Source organism: Cupressus sempervirens, chromosome 1 (assembly GCF_028749045.1).
Source record: "Cupressus sempervirens isolate cs-2001-9-10 chromosome 1, ASM2874904v1, whole genome shotgun sequence".
Lineage (NCBI taxonomy): Eukaryota > Viridiplantae > Streptophyta > Pinopsida > Cupressales > Cupressaceae > Cupressus > Cupressus sempervirens.
Window position 1 is genome coordinate 291,666,661 of NC_143118.1, and position 17,281 is coordinate 291,683,941.

The following is a 17,281-nucleotide window of genomic DNA, read 5'->3' on the forward strand; positions in this document are numbered from 1 at the left end:
ATTAAATCAAAGTGATTTAATTAATAAGTGTAAAAAAAAATTACTCTAACACCCCCCCTTAAGAGAAGCTTGGGAGGTAACCTAACCTAGCTCAACCATGAAAGAAGGAAAATGGGTCCCGGTAACAAGGCCTAATGAGGTACCCAATCACAACAAAATCTCTATGAAACGAAGAAATAGAGAAAACCACATGGGAAAAATCCTACTCCAAAAAGAGATAGCAAAGAATTTTCTAGAAGATAGGAACAAAGAGAGATCATGAAGAGAACCACTGAAGCATGAAGAAGCTGCAAACTTTGTCAAAAAGAAACTACTAATTTGTAGAACTTCCATGGAAATAGAAGGCATGAACTAAGATTTTCTATATGGTAGATGATCCATCTCACTGAAATGCATAGGTAGCTAGTCACTAAAATTGCCTAGTATATAGGATCAAATTATAAATACATAGATCACACTATCGAGTCATCAAACCAAGAAAGCATATAAGAACAATAGAATAACTCCCCCTCAATGTAGACAAGGTGAGGTGATAGGCAACTGAGAAAATAGGCCAAAAAACTTCTATAACATAGGAACCAAACACATCAAAGTGAGGTACAGACACCTAAAAAGGCACATGTCACTGACACATCATGGGGCTAATGTTGTGGAAGGAACACTCACTTGACAAAGGAAGAGGGCCTAAACGGCAATCAACTATCCCCCCATGGCATTTTATAAAATAGTGCAAGTACAACTATCTCAAAACAACATTCATGAACCTAAAATGCAAGAGTGGCACTTTATCTTAGTGTGTTTACATAAAGATACTTACAACTAATATCAAAAATTATCAAAAAAGGAAAAAATCTTATACAAAAGATAGTACAACGCAAAACGAAGCATCTGAAGCAACAAAATCTATCCCTGAACCTGAAATAGCTAGGATATCTACCAGAATGCAAAAAAACTAAAGATTGAATAGAAAATGCCTAAAGTAGAATCTAGAACAACAACTAGCATCACTAAAAAGAATGTGGAAATAGCTTTCCAATGATATAAAGAAGTCCCAAATCAAAGATCGGATGCTCAAGATATGCCTCCCAAAGTGCAAAATAGAACTTCTGGATTTGACTATGTAAACAAGAAACCAAATAGAATCAAAAGTCCAAATAACTAGCACCATCATGATAGGCTTGAAAAGAGCTTTTCGATGATATAAGATTCATTGAAAAATACCTCATATGACAAAGATACGGCCAAAAAACTACAGACAACTTTTTAAGACAAAATAAATCAAAGAAATGATAGTTTGAAAGCCGTCAAATTTCAGCCTCAAAAGGATGATGTCAACACCTGTGGTAGGCCTGCAATGTTAGTAGTTTTCTGACATCCTTGCTGTGTCAGTACTTTTCTGATGCAACATCCTTTTTTGGAAGATTTGAAAAGTTCTTTTTGAAAAAACAAAAACAAAAGAAAGCACGTTTTTTTTGAAACTTTTATTTTTTTGAAAAAAACATGCATTTCTTTTTTGAAAAAGGGCTTTCTTCCTTTTTTGTTATTTTTTAATTTATTTTTTAATGGAAAAATAAATTTTTTCCTCGTGAAGCGTGCCCAAATCTGAGAGTAATTTTTTTGCCTCAAATTTCAACTGTGTCCAAATTAGACAAATTTTATATGGAAATAGGGGTTTTTGGGTGCTACAAATCCAACGGTAAGGTCTGTTTGGGCTCAAAAAGAACCGAAGAAAATGACCCCCCTCAAATCCAATACAAAATAACTCTAAAAATTGAAACCCTCTGAAAAAAAGCATAGTTTTGAAAACCAAGAAAAATCTCTCATAAATTGAACTGGGGCATGAAGATCTAGAGTTCTGATACCATGTTGAAGTTAATGAAAGCTCAACCCCATAACTCCCAAGAATCACCTACATGCAAACACCTGTCATAGAAAGAGAAGCAAAATGCTATGGAGGCAGGAATTAATAGATCCATAGATGAGACATTCTTGATGAGAAAAATAAGAGATTGTTATTATCAAAAGTGAATGAATAAAATTACAAAGAGATCAATCCTTATAAAAAGAGATTGAAACCCAAAAAGGGTAACCTAAAGCAAAAAAAAACTAGGTTGCACATTATAATTAATATAAAATATTAACTATATGCACCTAAAGAGATAGCTTAAGAAAACTAGAGTAATAGGCAACTTATTTAATTAAATCAAAGTGATTTAATTAATAAGTGTGAAAAAATAATTACTCTAACACCTTTCATGCACATAAGAATTTTATGGTTTATCATCCTTAAGAAGACCTAGGTGGCTTAGGGTTAGGTATGAATCAATGGCTGTGAGTCATCCATATTTTCGCTTAAACCTTCCCTTTACCTAATTGGGTGCATGTAATACATAGGGATTCCCAAATAAGATTTTTCCTTATCACAAAAATATCATAATCCAATCCTTAAGTCAGCCCAAAAATGGTCTACATAGTAGTTTGTGCCAATACAAATAACTATGACAAAACTATGTTACTCAGCATGTAAAGTCCCTCGTGCTTGGCACATACTATGACTTCAATGTTGTCACTTAGCATCTGAATGACTCGACATACACTGCTTGCTTGGCTCCTAAATCACTTGGTATATACTATCTGCTTGGCACTTGAGTGACTCAGCACTCACTGTTTACTCAACATGCTCTAAGTTACATGTTGTTCTCAACATATGTTACTTGTTCGGCATGAACGAAGTAAATGAATCAAGTGTATAGACACTTACTTGTCAAAACCAATCTGAGATTAACAAATTCTAGTTCATCTAATTAATATTGGTTATTTTTACAATGTTCAAGTGAACCCTAGTGACACCACTATTTTGACCATGGAGAGCCCAAAATGTCTACAAGCACCCTAAGCTAGAGCATCTCCAATGTGCCCTAAGCATGTTTGGGTTGTGATCTTCCAACACCTTTAACTCAAAACTCTCAAAGATTATTGAAGAATTTTTAGATGCTAAAGGACCATGATATCAAGTCTTACAATAACCTCTTTTAGTTTTGGGAGATTCAATTTCATTTGAAATTCGCATAGAAATCTCGTTCAATGCCAAACCTCATAGTATTCCTCAGTAAATTGGTGCACCAGTAGGAAAATTCAATCCATTCATTGTGGCATCATTTCATTGGTGTCATTAGATTTGGATGGTTGGGTGAACCCCAATGACACTACTATTTTTCCAAACCAAAGTGTCTCCAAGATTTCCTAAGCATGTTTGGGTTGCAATCTTCTGACACTTGTAAATTAGAACTTGTGAGGCATATTAAAGACTTGTCAAATGCTAAAGGACCATGATATCAAAGCAAAATATAACCTCTCCTAGTTCTGGGATATTCAATTTTATTTAAAATTGGCACAGGGATCTCAGTTGATGCCAAATCTCATAGTGTTTCGTAGTGAATTGGTGCAGTAGTGCACACATTTTGAACCATTCGTAGTGACATCATCTCATCAATTTCGTTAGCTCCAAATGGCTAGTGAACCCCAATTACACCAATTATTTTACCACAAAGAGCTTAGAACATTCATGATTACCCCAAACTAGAGCATCTCTAAGGAGCCCTAAGCATATTTGGGTTGCGATCTTCTAACACTTGTAACTCAAAAGTGGTAAGGCCTATCAAAGAATATTTATATGCTAAAGGAGTTTGATATCAATGCTCACAATAATCTCTCTTAGTTCTAGGAGATTCAATTTCATTTAAAATTGGCAAAATGATCTTGGTCAATGCCAATCCTTATAACATTCCCTAGTAAATTGGTGTAACAATGCACAACTTTTGAACAGTTCATCGTGGCATCATTTTGTCATCACTATTAGCTTTGGATGACCAAGTAAACCCTAAAGACACCATTTTTTGACCATGGAGAGCCTAAAACATTTATGAGAACCCCGAACTGGAGCATCTCCAAGGTGTGCTAAGTACATTTGGGCTATGATCTTTTGATGCTTGTAACTCAGAACTTTTAAGGCCTATTAGAGAACTATTAGATGCTAAAGGATTATGATATTGATGCCCACAATAACCTCTCTTATTTCTAGGAGATTCAATTTCATTTGAAATTGGCACAGGAATCTTGCTGAATGCCAAACCTCATAGTGTTCCTCAATGAATTGGTACACAAGTGCACAACTTTCAAACCATTCATCATGTCATCATTTTGTCAATGTCATTAGATTTGGATGGCCAGGTGAACCCCAATGACACCATTTTTTTGACCATGGAGTGCAACTTTCAAACCATTTGTCATGGTATTGATTCATCACTAGAAAGTTCATGAACACCACACATTGAAGTACACATAAGGTCCATTAAGCACATTTGATAAATGATCTTTGAGAGTGGTAACTCAAAGCCCTTATTCTTTTGTTTGTTGATTGTGTTTGTGGTTAGTTATATGTTAACAAATTTCAATGGCTTGTCTTCTCTTTTGGCTATATTTTCTTAAGGAGGGATTTTGGTTTTGGGGTTGCTTAAATCTTTGGAGGAGTTCAATTCTTTTCTATTAGTGTGATATTGATTTCATAAACCATGAAGAATATTCTAATGAATAATACTTCATAAACCATATACAAGATTCCAATTAATGAGAATTCAATTAACAATATTCTAATGAACTTTATTAAAATAAACAAGATTGCATACACTAAAAAAATTCATATGTGCAACAATTTATGTAGTTCCTCTTGTGTATGTGCATTTTGTACCTTTCTATTTTAGTTTTGAGAGATAATTTGGCAGTCATGTTCGAGAACATTCGAGGTGACCTAATGGTCAGATACTTTATTTCGATTTACTAGTATCATAGATGTTAGATGCTATGTTTTTTAGTTTGAACATATCTACATGATGATGCTTATTGATGTGACATGATGCTTTATGATGATATCTGGTTATTTTTGCATTTAGACATATACTCTATTTATGATTATATGATGGACTTGCCAGATTTTGCATACTTTGATTTGTTGCCATGGCTACTTACTTCATTCTTTCTTTGAGATGTTTTATGATGCAATTAGTGATTTAAATAGATGATTTTAATGAGATTTAAGGCATTTACCACTTCGGCTATTAGTATATGAAATTGCACTTGATTGTGTTTTTTAGCGTGCAACATTTATATCCATGGTAGTGGCACATGGAGTTAGTGATTCGTTTGTCCTTACCTAACCAATGTCATCCTTGTATGGTCGATGTATCATGTATAGTTGATTAACTAAACCCTCTAGTGATTTAATAAATCTAGACTCATTTGCACTATGTGATTAGAGCAATGAGTGTGTCTGTGCATTTAGAGGTTTGCAATTGTCATGAAAATTATTTTAGAATATTGTTATAAATTGGTTAAAGGGAATTTTGGGCTTTATCTTATTTAATTTAATCCCTGACAACTTTTTCATACTTGAATTCCAATTACATGGAATAGGATGCTTTTGTTTGGGTTGATTAAGGGTTTAACTAGGTGATCTAGTTAGTTACCTTAATCCTTTTATTCACTTGAAAAGTGAACATATATCCAAAAAGGAATTTTATTCCTCACCTCTCACTTTTTGAAATAGAATTTTGAGAGAAAATTCCAAATCCTCTTCAAGAGGAAATATTGTTATGTTCATTGTAGGAGCTACAAGTGTGGGATCATTGTGAGGTTGGTCTCGTTGGATCCAACTCGAGGAGACCTTGGATAGCCATGACTTTCAATAGTTTCTGCATGATTTTTATTTTATTTCTCGAGTTCCTATATTTTCCCTTTTGGTTGTTAGGTAGGACTCTCCTATTTTACTATTTCAGCTCCATTCTTGCTTTTTCTTTTGGTAGTTTTTTGTTAGGAGGTTGAGAACAAGTGTTTCCCTCCATTTCTAGTTTCTAGCTCTACCCGATTGGGTGGGCATGAGCATTGCTAGCTCTACCCAGTTTGGAGAGTCTGAGCATTTCCTTATTTCTAGGGATGGTGATTTTGCACCATTATTCTAGCCATTTTTGCACACAGACTCTAAACCCATATTTTATTTGATATTCCTAGCTTTTCTACCAAAAGACAAAATTGGTTTGAAATTTTTGAAGTTTTTGACTTCTCAAGTGTTCACCTCAATTTGTGTGTTGCTTGATTTCTCAGGTTTTCTTGGCACTGTAGTTGGTTGTGGATCTAGACTATCTATAGGGATATCTTTCTAACCCTTGTTGTATTTTATTGCATTGGGATTCATGCCAAATCTATACTCCTGAATATGGGCTAATTAAGTGATCTGTTCACTTTTCCTTTTTGATTCTCATCCAACCCTTGTTATTTATGATCATCATATAGTTGGTGTGCCCATACACGAGCACATGAGTATGCAATTTTTAGTTTCTTACAAGACCTGAGCTCCTGGTTGTTTGTTGGTTGAGTTATGTTCATTAGAGTTGGATTGGGAAACTACATTGCCTACGGGCACTCATCGTGTGATGAGCATGGGTATGTAGGGTAGGCTAGTGTGGAGGGGCTTCTCTTGTAACCCCAGGTTGTATTCCCAATAAGGTGTACATGAAGAAGTTTCTAATTAAGTGATAACTAAATAAATTCATGGGTAATTAAATAAGATAAGGAAATACCACATTATTTTCATGATTTATTTAGGGACGCAATGCATTGGCCTCCTAAGGGGTACGGTCTATAATGATGTTGATCTTGGGAGCACCAAGCAACTTACTCTCTGTTAGAGTAAATAATTAATTATTAATTATTTATTCTATTTACTTAAGCTTACTTAGGTTAATGCATTTATTTAATATTTTATATTTAATGCATGTAGTGGTTAGTTGTTGACAACACGGGAGTTTGTTCCCTTCTAGTCATCACACTTATCTCCTAGCACCTTCCAGCTTGTTCTACAAGCTTCCATGAGCTCTTTATAAGCGGGCTCTTCTCATTGTAATCACATAAGACATTTTTATTGTAAATACATTTTCATTATGTTTGCACATATTGTCTCTCATGTCCGTTTAGGGTTTTCCCTTGCTCCATGCTCCTCCCCTTCCTTGGTTTCTCTTTGACAGGTTCTCGCATGCAAGTGATCTTGGGCATCTTCGGAGTTGGCTTTCCTCAACTCCAACATGGTATCAAAGCCTTCCTGCTGCTGCTTGGTTGAAGAAATTTTGAAGCCGTGATTTGGAGTCACAAACACTAGTTTGTTTGTGCAATTTTTTCTTCAAATCAAGGGATTAGCAATTTTTTGGAGCACTTTGGGACCAAACGGATATCACCATTGGATCCAGAAGGCCGTTTGTAGTCAGGATTCATATAAAATTTGTCAATTTTGGACACAAGGCATTTTTGGGGATTTTTTGAAGCCTCCAGGGTCTGTCGTACGGATTGTACGGACGCAGAGTCGAAAAAAATCAAAAAAAATTTATTAAAACATGCCGCTAGCGAGCCGTCGGGCGGCCACCCGTGCACTGCTCGTCGGCCACCGCAACCAGCTAAGCAGCCGCTGGGTAGCCCCGGCCCGGCCGCCGCCGGTCGGCCACCCTCGCTCCCTCCAGTACAGAACCCCGCCTCCGCCTACACCCCACTTCTCCGGTGGCGCAACCGTCTTCCTCTGCCTATGTTCTCTGCCAGTTCCTGTAGTGCACAGTCAACATTTTTTGCCAATTCAGCGGCCACGTGCACCAGTCTGAAGCTGACGCATGTTGCGTTACTGTGGACCTTGTGCACTGTCAGCAGTGAATCAGAGCGTGACACGTGGCATGGGCGCCACATGGCCTCTGCCACGTCGTCATCCGTACATGCCACGTGGTGATGCCACCTGGCAACCTTTTTGTGGCGACGACTGTCTAGCCATCAAATTTTATCGCTCGACTTGATGACGTCAGCGCTGCACTAGCCCTTGCTTGCACCTCTCTTGATTTGGTTTTGGACCTACTTGTGTTTTTTGGCCATAACTTTTGCATATGGAGGTATTTTTCTGATCCGAAAGAAGTGTTGAAAAGCTAGTTCCGAGACGGAGATTTTGGTGTAGGTATTTTTTGGTTTTGATACTTTTTATTGCCCATTTTTTAGTCAAAGTCTGAAGTCCTATTTTTGACTCCGGCAAGCATATCTTTTGCGTCCCATGCCTGTTTTTTGAAAACTTTCTATTTTTGGAAAGCTAGTTCTATCACCTTTTTAGAAATGCAGTCCTTGTCCTTAGTTTTTGGCCTCTACTTTTTCTATCATAGTTTTGGCATTTTTGCTCTATGGTTGATATTTTGAGTGTTTTAGGCCTGAGGATCGTTTTCCTGGCATGGTTTGCTTTGTTTTTTGTTGTACTTTGTTTTGTTGTAGCTCTTTTTTAGTTTTGATCATTGTAGCTATCATTTTGAAGCACTTTTTTGTTTCACACTGAGATAAAGTGTCACTTTTGCATTCTAGGGATCATGAACATTGTTTTGAGTCAGTTGTACTTGCACTATTTTCATAAAGCACCATGGGGGGGATTATTTGTTTGTTATTTTAGGCATTCTTCCTTTGTCAAGTGAGTGTCCCTTCCATGACATTAGCCCGATGTAGAGTCAATTTGACCGTGTCTTTATCGGTGTCTGTACCTCTTTTCTGCTCTCCTCGTTCTTGATTTGTCTGCAGGAGACTTTGGCCCACCTTCTCAGTTTCTTGTCATCACACCCCGTTTGCATTAAGGGGGGGTTATGCTATTGTTCTAATGCATCCATGGTTCGATGGTTCGATAGTGTGAACTATGTATTCAGTGGTTGATCCTATATACAAGGTGATTGCAGTGGTTGGCTACCTATGCATTTCGGTGAGATGGATCATCTACCATATAGACATGCTCGGTTCGTGCCTTCTTCTTCCATGGAGGTTCTTCAGATCAGCAGTTTGGCAGATTTGCGGCTTCTTCATGCTTCAGTGATGCTACTTTATACATGATCGCTCCTCGTTCCTGTTTTAGGGGACAATTTCCCTAGTTGGAGACTTCTTCAGTGCTTCACTAGGTTCTTACCTCTTTTTGGGGGAGGGTTTTTTCCATGTGGTTTTCTCTCTTTCCCCATTTATAGAGGTTGCGTTCTTCTTTCATTGTACTTGGGTACCTAACATGGCCTCATTGTCAGGACCCATTATGCATACATCTTAGTTTTGTGAGCTTAAGGCATTTCCCTAAGTTGCACTTAAGGGGGGGTGTTAGAGTAAATAATTAATTATTAATTATTTATTCTATTTACTTAAGCTTACTTAGGTTAATGCATTTATTTAATATTTTATATTTAATGCATGTAGTGGTTAGTTGTTGACAACACGGGAGTTTGTTCCCTTCTAGTCGTCACACTTATCTCCTAGCACCTTCCAGCTTGTTCTACAAGCTTCCATGAGCTCTTTATAAGCAGGCTCTTCTCATTGTAATCACATAAGACATTTTTATTGTAAATACATTTTCATTGTGTCTGCACATATTGTCTCTCATGTCCGTTTAGGGTTTTCCCTTGCTCCATGCTCCTCCCCTTCCTTGGTTTCTCTTTGACAGGTTCTTGCATGCAGGTGATCTTGGGCGTCTTCGGAGTTGGCTTTCCTCAACTCCAACACTCTCCACCAGAGTCCCTACATAGCAAACCCATAGAGTGTCTGACCAGGACCTTTTGTATTGCATTGTCTCATGATCATGGTTTTAGTCCTATGTACTATTTGGCATGAGTGTTAGCCATGGATGATTGTCTTATGTGTGTTTGAGGTCAAATCACTATCTCCATCAGTATGACAGGAGTGGGCCTATGGGTTCCACATGGTTGGTAGAAGTAGCTACCTTTACCACTACTAGGGACCAACATATAGAGTTGGCCTTTCTCCTTGTTCAATTCTGGAGTTGGATGCTTACATAGTTCTTTGTATCTTCTAGAGTATGTTTCCATGTGATTTATGTTATTTCAGTTCATAGAGATGGTTGATTTATGCTCATGTATGTTAATATGATGATACCTTTCTACATTATTACTAGATGTTATGGATTAGATGATTAGATGTTTGATTCATCCCTTCTAGCATGCTTAGTTTTTTTACATTCATTCGAGTGTTTAACCCTCAATTATTATGGATTTGGTATTCCATAGTGTGGAGGTTCTAACTCTTTCTCCATTCTGATTGTTCATTGGGTTGGTTCTTTGAATTCTTAGGTGACTGAGGTTCAACATTAGGCAATACTAAAAAAGTATCGCACACCTTAAGAAGAAATATCATACGATACTAGAAAGTATTGCACGATAGTTATAGGTTCTATCATACGACATTGGTAAAGTTTCACATGGTAGTAGTAAGGTCTATTGTGCACTCCGTAAGGGTAAGTGCACCAAGATGGTGTACAAAATAGTGGACACCTCCCCCCCAACCCCGCAACAAAAATAAAATAAAATTCAATAACCTGATCGAGTTATATGAAATTTCAAAAAGTGGCTAGGCTTGGTTACCAAGCCTAGCAAAATTACATAAAAAAACAAAACCCAATTGGATTTTGAAACCTAATCAAGTTTCTAGGATGAAAAATCTATTCAAAACCTGATCGAGTTATGCAAAACCTGATCGAGTTATTCAAAACCTGATCAAGTTATTCAAAACCCGATCAGATTTTGAAGAAATAAAAGTAGGCTCCACTTAGAAAGCCATAAATTTCACATCGAGACTATGATTGACTCCATTCAATGTGTGTTGAAAAGATATTGAAGAGATCTACAACATTATGCAACTAAAATAATAGTAGGAAATAAATTCTTTCTTTTCCATCCACTATAATCAATCATGGTCTAAAATAAGCAGTCATTAATAGGTAGGTAAGAGTATTATGATAGTTTTTATCTTTCTATTATCTCTCTCACTCCCTCTATCCCTTTCTCACACACAAAATTGCTCACTCATTCACTCACTAACTCCTAATCTCTCTCTTACTAACTCTTAGTTCCTCTCATTCTCATACCAACTCCTAACCTCTCTCTCTCTCTCTCTCTCTCTCTCTCTCTCTCTCTCTCTCTCTCTCTCTCTCTCTGTGCATATTTCTCACTCTCTCCATCCTATCCTACTATCTCTCTCTCACTCTCTCTTATCCTATCCCATCTCTCTATTTCCCCCGTCTCTCCCCATCCTAACCCACTTTGTCCATATTTCTCTCTCTGTCCATGTACAATACCCTCTCACTCTCTCCATCATATCATGCTCTCTCTCTCTCTCTCTCTCTCTCTCTCTCTCTCTCTCTCTCTCTCTCTCTCTCTCTCTCTCTCTCTCTCTCTCTCTCTCTCATCCTATCCTCTCTCTTTCTTGCTATCCCTTACTCTCTCTCTCCCTCTTACTCTCTCTCTCTCTCTATGAACCCTAATCCCTAACCCCCTCTCTCTCTTCCTAACCTCTAATCCATGAAATGGGAGCTTCATGTAGAGAGAGAGAGAGAGTAGGGGATATGAAGATGGAGAGGGGATAGGATAAGAAAGAGTGAGAGAGAGAGAGATGAATTGGTGGAGAGAGAGGGACATAGGAGGGAGGGGGAGAGAGAGAGAGAGAGAGGGGGGGGGGGATAGGAAGAGGGAGAGGGGATAGGATAAAAGAGAGTGAGATAGAGATGGAGAGAGTTACAGAGAGATGAAGTGATGGATAGAGAGGGGCATAGGAGAGAGATTAGGGCATATGAGAGAGAGAGAGAGAGAGTTTAGGGTTTAGTGAGAGATAGGGGGCTTAGGGATTACTTGGTGAAAGATAATTCATAAGGGTAACAAGTTAGAGAGAGAGAGAGAGAGAGAGAGAGAGAGAGAGAGAGAGAGAGAGAGAGATTATTAGTTAGTTAAAGAATGTGAGAGGCTAGGAAAAGTGAGAGATATATCTTAGGATTTATTCAGCTAGTGAGTGATTGTGTATATGTGTTTTTAGAGAGAGATAATTAACACTATGTTAGCATTCGTGTTTACCTATTGATTATGCATTTGGAAAACAATGACTACTTATTTTAGATTATGCTTAATTAAAATTAATGGGAAATAATATTTTGATGACATAGGATTGATTTATCTACACCGTGTTGTAGATCTCTGCAATATCTTTCCAATGTATTTTGAATAGAGTCAATCAGACTATGTATGTGAAAGTTATGGCCTTCAGAGTAAAGCCTACTTTTAGTTCTTCAAAACCTGATCAAGTTTTGAATGCAATTTTTCATTTCATAACTCGATCGGGTTATTTGAATCCTCGAAACCTGATTGGGTTATAGCTTGGTGATAGTATAGGGAAATGTCCCAAAGACTTCGGAGACTATTTTCCCTCCAAATTTTTTCCTTTGGACATTTTTTCATCTTCTAAGATGAATTCTTGTCTTTGCCTTCATTAGGTTTTCTATTGGTGAAGTGAGTATCTCTAAAATCACCACCATAATCTTACATGTCTTCTGAGCTTTTTAGCCATATAAATTTTTCTTTTTTTAGACAACAATAACATTGTAAACTTAATTAATTTTACTAATGCCTTGACATTCCTCACAAACATATGTCTACCATTTGTTTAATAAATTTTTATATACTTAACCAAATTCAAAATAAATTATATATTGCTATTCTACACTTTATTCTATACACTTGTATTAAAAAAATAATTTTTTATTATTTTGATGCAAGTTATGCTTAGTACACGAACAGGTACCAAAATTTGAGGATGTAATCAGTTCAATAATTCATAATAATAATAATAATAATACTCATCATAAAATTACAAAAAAATACACAACTTCTAGATATGACTCTTTAACTATCATCCTACCAAAGAGATTAGCAAGATACTAAATATAACTCAATCTTTTGTGATGCACACAAAAATAACACTGTTATGTTTTCTTTAAAAAATCAAGGATTTTTTTTGTGTGCATAGGGTTTAATCCACCTAATATTATTCATTTTGTAAAAACTCTAGTAGTTTAGAAAGTAGATTCAGAGTACTACAATTTATATGTTTTATACATCTTGTCATTTTTATTGGATCACCCTCAAATGTTTTGTCCAAGTTTAGGTTTACCTAATTTCAGAAAAAAGGTGTCCACTTATATCCCCCTTTTTGTACACCATCTTGCTACACTCACCCAAGTGTTTCCTATTAGTTATAAGGAGTATCATGCGACATTGGAAAAGTATCACCTGGTAGTACTATGAAATGTTGTACGATACTAGAAAAGTATTGCCTGATATCTTTGCAAAAACCTTCTTGAGCAAATAGTAGGTATCTTCAGACTTGATGGTCAAGAGTTGAAGGGTGTTTTGGGTACCCTCTTGGGAGGCACCCCTTCCTAGGTCCTGAGAGGTCAGAGATCTTTGGTTTCTTGTTTGCATAAACTTTCATAGTTAGTTTTGGACGCGTGAGTAAGTAGTGAAGCTTGGAGATTCATTGGTTGTCTGGATTAAGTGGTCAAGTCTTCTGTTGTGATCTTTTCATTGATGGCATGTTGATGTGTTTGATTCCATGCTTGTTCTTTAAAAAAAATATTGGCTTGTATTTATCCTTGTTCCAAGGATCTCTGGGAAGTGCATTACAATTCATAATAATATAATATATTAAAATATATAATCATATATAAGTTTGATGCAAATGTATGTCAAAATGTACATCTGTATACAAAATATGGTGCATGCCATCAAAATATGTCTATGAAATCAAAGTTTATACATAAAATATGGCATATGCCATCTAAAAATATGCCCTAAGGCATCACTAAAAAACTACTATATTCTAGGATGTGGAAGGATCATTAAAATGGAGCCTCTTTAATGCACCCTCTAAACTCTCAAGCTCTTGTATGAACAAAAAAGACAAAATCCAAGTTAGACTAGTTAATTAAATGATTTGTACATAAAAAATATAAATTTTTATTCAAATGCATATTGATCAATAATGAATGCAAATTCATGTAAGGCTCACCATGCCTTCCTCCACTACTCAGGAGTCCTCATATATGTCCTCAATAAAGCATCCACCTTGCTAAGTCTGACCTAAACATGTTTGTATGATTTTCAGATTGATCTAACACTTAAACTATAATGTTATTAATGATAACATAATGAAGATTTCAAATTATAATTTACCTTAGGTGATCTTTGATTAGCAAATGTTGGTTGAGTACGCAAAGATACAAAGCCCTACCTATCTCCCTCCATCACATCAGATGTTTCCTACAAAAATAAAAAATATAATTTTTACAATGATGACAATCATTTCTTTATAATCTAAGAACATTAAGATGAGTAACAAATAAATGATAAATATACATACTATAGGGCTCTCATTGCGAATAGAAATGCTCAAGGGTCTAGAATGGTGAATCTAGGTATGTGCATCATCAAAGGCCATCCCTTATAAAATAAATAATGCAATAACATTTCATTAGTACAAACAACTAAAAAGTACATATATATCTATATATGCATATAATGACTTTAAAACATATAATTACCTTCCCCTTGTCAATGGTCGATGGCACAATCCCCTCACACTATCCCCCATTGACAGGTGAAACCTGCAGGAGAAAAAGAAGATGATAAATCATGTAAAATATAATATCAAACAAGAAATTAATGAGTAATCAAATAATACATATTGTAGAGGTCTCAAGGCCAAATGAAATGGTCAAAAGTATGATAACATCCAAAACTTTCATCTCATCCTCTGTCATCAGTTGGACATAAATGAATCACATAATGTACATAAGTATGAAGTTATGAAATATTTTTTAATATAGATATTGATTATAAATTAACAATTCTATGACGAATCAAATTTATAGACTTGCCGCAATAGAAGGAGTCCATGTCTCTACCCGCCCCTCTGAATCTCTAGCAAGGGTTGTGGTTGTCTATGCATCCACGTTTATTATGTCATCATCCCCAATTTCATATTAAAACTTGAAATCAGTAATGGGACCCAAACAAAGGATCTTGTAGTTAACGCAAGTGTTCAACACACACAAACACATGTGAGGATCTACTAGATGTACTAGTCCCAACATCATCAACATGAGGAAACAATGACCTAGTCTGAGTGACTAGTAGATTGCTCAAATGATGAATGGCTCTAATAGATGTTGCACTAGCTTCATTGATGACATCAAGATGTTGGACTAGATGAGGGACAGGGATATTAAGGGGGATAAATGTGATGGCTTTCTTTCGCTTTTCCCTGGGTCTATCCTATGGAGCTCCACCTCCTACACCCATATTCAACTTCATGCTCTAATAATTAACTTTATGCCCTTTGACAAACTTAGCATATAGTTTTCTCAAAAAATATGGAAAGCTCCAAATTGGTATGTGGTGGTTTGTCAAAAACCATCCATCGACGATCCCAAAAATGAGTTCTAATGGCCTCATTAATGCACCATTTGATTTGCAATTTTGGTTTTTTACGGTCAACTTTTATACTAGTTAGGAAATAGGTCAATTAATTCTTTTTTACTAATATTAAGGGTTGCAACCCCATCATAATCCAAACCATCATCAAACTGGTGGTGCATCTCATTACACCAATGAATAGTTACATCATGTTACTCAGTAAGGGTCTCAATATTAGCCACAATAGTATGAAGGGTGGCTAGCATGGGAGATGAACTAGGGATAGTGTTATATGTTTGTTGCACAACCCTCAATTGATTTAGATTTTTTTCAATCAAGTCTTGAATTTGAGGAGGGTTTTGAGGGGGTAGTGAGTGGTTCTAGATTATTTTGAGGATCATCATTTGGTGAGGGATTGTTTGGAGGGTGGTTAGGTTTTACCATGCCTATTTATAATGCAAATGAACATATAATTACAATTTGAATGAACAATTTATAAATCAAACTAAAAAACTTTCATTTTCATTAAAAAAAACTAAATCATTAAAATAAAAAAATTGAACTTACTTGAATTTGAATGCAATGTGAAGTGAAAAAATGGTAAAGAAATTATATATACTCAAATTTGAAACAAATTCCCGATAGTAGAGGCCATTAATGTTGAGAGAAAATGACAAAATAAGCATTTGGATTTATTTTTTAAGTCTATGTGCAAGTTTTGGATACCCAATATGCTTTGGTAGGTTTTTTTGATTTGGTATTAGGATATGGGGAAAAAAGTCAGGGCGAATTTCAAATCGCTTTTGGACATTTTTGGACCTTTTTTTTCCACATCACCATTTTTTGGCCCACCACGATCTTGCACATAACCAAATGATTGAAATTATTTTCCCTTTGATTCTAACTGATACTCACCTCATCCTTCTTGTTTTGATCTTCAATTTAGTCTCCATAAGACCATCCACTAGATCTTCCACAACAACTTCTTTCACTTTGCCTGCTTTCAAAATTATTGTTCAGTTTTTCCTCTACTATTAGGGAAAATCGGCATGCCTCTGCAATACTAGTCATTATATAACTAGACTAAACTCCTCCTAAATGCTTGGCCTCCACCTATTAATGTAACAAACAACATTCTCCTTGTTAGCTTCTATATAGCATGTCCTGATGAGAACTTGATAGAACTCTTACATGTATACTCCCGAATGGATCTTCTTGATTGCTTCAACCCTTGCATTCTCTTTAGCAAATCAAGCTCATAATCAACGAAGATGAATTTTCACTTCGATTTCATCTTTTTATCTTCCCTTATTCTCTTTTATTTTTCTCTAATTGAATCTCCTACTACCATCTTTTTGCACAACCCTTTAATTTGGCCTTTGCAGAGTTTACGCTATATGGATCCTTGATATCTTCATACTTAGAATATTCCTCTAATTCATTTGTCCAGTTGATCAATTCCTCTTGGTTAAGATTTCTAAAAAATGTGGGGATCTCAATCTTAGATCTTTTTCCAATCTAGGAAATGGCTCTGAAAAGCCATTATTCCTCTTGGTTCATAACACCACCTCCTCTGTCTTGATCAACATTTCCTTCTTCCTTGAATTCATCCTCATTTTCATCTCTTACTTCAAGATTCATCCCTCTATGAAAATTTTCTTGCAATGCTCACACTTGTCTCTAGAGGCCTCTAGCCTCAAGTGTCACACTGATAGCTCTTCTGCCATGTTCCCTTTGTGGAGGCATTTTCATGCTTATCATTAAAAATCTTAGCCACGATCTTGGTGCAAAATGTCTTACAGTCTGCAATCTATCTACAAACTTAGGAACTCCTTCTCTGGTACCACTTGATGAAGGTTGTTCCCCTTAATACCATAAATATGTTTTTTTTTAAAAGAGAAAAAATAACAATTTGCAAGAACATAAAGTGAGCT